At 44.6% G+C, this 2,420-nt stretch overlaps 1 pseudogene; it reads left to right on the plus strand.

Annotated features, from left to right (window-relative positions):
• Positions 1–1,287: 1,287 nt before the first annotated feature.
• Positions 1,288–2,201, plus strand: LOC113257508 (60S ribosomal protein L6-like; annotated as a pseudogene).
• The last annotated feature ends 219 nt before the right edge of the window (positions 2,202–2,420 follow it).

A 2,420-nucleotide genomic window follows, 5' to 3' on the forward strand; every position in this document is an offset into this window, starting at 1 on the left:
TCTTCCACCTCTGATTTTCTTTAGAAATATCCTGGCTCGTCTCTGTTCTTTGCCTCTTTTGAGAGGGAGAGAGAATGAGGGTGGGGAGGGGCAGAGAGAGAGAGGGAGAGAGAGAATCTTAAGCAAGCTCCATGCCCAGCATGAACCCGATGTAGGGCTCGATCTCACAACCCTGAACCCAAATCAAGTCAGATGTTTAATGGACTAAGCCACCCGCACCCTAGTCTGTACTTTCTAATTGATTATGTTTTTCTTTCCAGCTTATCTCTGAACTCAGGCAAAGACTCCTGGGGCAAAGCATTCCGTGATGTGAACCAAAACTTCTTCCTCAAGCAATAAGGACTAACATGAACCAGCAAGATCCCATGTGATTGACCCCAAAACAACCACCAACCTGACCTTATTGCCCATCTGCACATACCCACTGACCTTTGTCCCACATTTCCCTTCTGTAAACCAGTGAGTGTTTTTAGCACTTTGGAGACAGTCTTTGGGATGTTATGCTGCTGTCCTCTGTGTTGGCCTCACCTCTGTGTTGGCCTCACCAGTGTTGGCCTCCTTTCTCGTCTCAGCATTGCTTGTCTCTCTGCCTTGGGATATCGTCGGTGGCGAGTGGCTGATCCCCGGAGCCAGGTGCCCTACACTCCTGCGCCCCAGCTACATTGCAGCCCTGAAGGAGGCCTCCACGACCTGTGAATGAACAGATGCGTATGAGTTCCAAAAAATTCTGTTTACCTAAAATAAGAGAGTGGCTGGCTTGGGAGCTGAGGTTTGCTGAGCCCTACTCTGGACAAGCAGGTTTGTTTATTACACCCTAATGCATCTTCTTTTACTTCCTCATTAGTGTTTACTGTTTCCTGTTTAATAATTATTTGCTATGTCAATATGTGAAGCTATTTCCTTCTGTTACCTTATTCCTTGTTTTATTTTATTTTTACATTTCACATTTACAGAGACCATCCATGAAGAATAAATATTGCTCTTTTGTATGGAGGTCCATATTCATTTCTACCTATATATCCAAATTTCCTTGCAACATTCATTTAAGAGTATGTCTTTTCCCCAGCTTTGTTACAAATCAGATCGCTTTCTGTTTGAGAATTTTTTGAGCCCTCTGGCCTGTTGCATTTTTCTATTTCTCTTTTCTTGGCCCAATCCAGAATATTTACTTAATAATAGAGCTTAAAAGTAAATCTTTAAATAAGCTAGTTAATTCCTGCAACCTTGTTCTCCATGATTATCTTGACTATATTTACTTTATGAATTTCCCTATTGCTATGTAACAAAATGGGACACAAACTTTGTATTTTAAAACAAGGAAATTTATTGTTCTTCCCATCTTGCAAGAAGGCGTGTGAAAAAGCTGAGAAGCCAGATACCAAGGAGAAGAAACCTGAAGCTAAGTAGGCTGATACTGGTGGCAGGATTGAAGAAGGGCAACCTCAAGGCTAAACACCAAAGAAAGGGAAGCCCCACTGCAGCCAAAGCCCTGTCCTAGTCAAGGGATTGGCAGATATTCCCCATGAGCTGTGTATTCCAGAAAGGCCACGCACAGCAGGAAGTATTCAGCAGCTAAATCCAGAGGTGAAAAGAAAAAGGAGAAGGTTCTTGCTACTGTCACAAAACCAGTTGGTGGTGACAAGAAGGGTGGTACCTGAGTGGTTAAACTTCACAAAACGTCTAGGTATTATCCTACTGAAGATGTGGCCTGAAAGCTGTTGAGCCACAGCGAAAAACCGTTTCGGTCAGCATGTGAGAAAGCTGCAAGCTAGCCATCACTCCTGGCACCATTTTTTTAAAGATAAGATTTTATTTACTTGAGAGAGAGAGAATGAGCATGGGGAAGGGCAGAGGGAGAGGAAGAAGGAGAAGCAGACTCCCTTCTGAGCAGGGAACCCCATGCAGGGCTCGATTCCAGGACCCTGAGATCATGATCTGAGCAGAAGGCAGACACTTAACTGACTGGGCCACCCAGGCGCTTCTCCTGGCACCACTGTGATCAACCTCACTGGGCTCCACAGAGGCAAGAGGTGGTTTTCCTGAAGCATCTGAGCAGTGGCTTGCTACTTGTGACTGGACCTCTGGCCCTCAGTCGAGTTCCTCTACGTAGAACACACCAGAAATCTGTCATTGCCACCTCCACCAAAATTGCTGTCAGCAGTGTGAAAATTCCCAAGCATCTCACTGATGCTTACTTCTAGAAGAAGCGATATAAACCCAGACACCGGGAAGGTCTTTGGCAGGAAGAAAGAGAAATGTGAGATCACAGAGCAGAGCAAGGTTGATTAGAAAGCTGTGCACTTGTAAATTCTGCCAAAACTCAAAGCTGTTCCTCAGCTTCAGGGTTACCTCCACTCTGTGTTTTCTCCCACAAATGGAGTTTATCCTCACAAACTGGTGTTCTATGTTTCTTACAAAGA

This window comes from Ursus arctos, unplaced genomic scaffold, assembly GCF_023065955.2.
Source record: "Ursus arctos isolate Adak ecotype North America unplaced genomic scaffold, UrsArc2.0 scaffold_26, whole genome shotgun sequence".
Lineage (NCBI taxonomy): Eukaryota > Metazoa > Chordata > Mammalia > Carnivora > Ursidae > Ursus > Ursus arctos.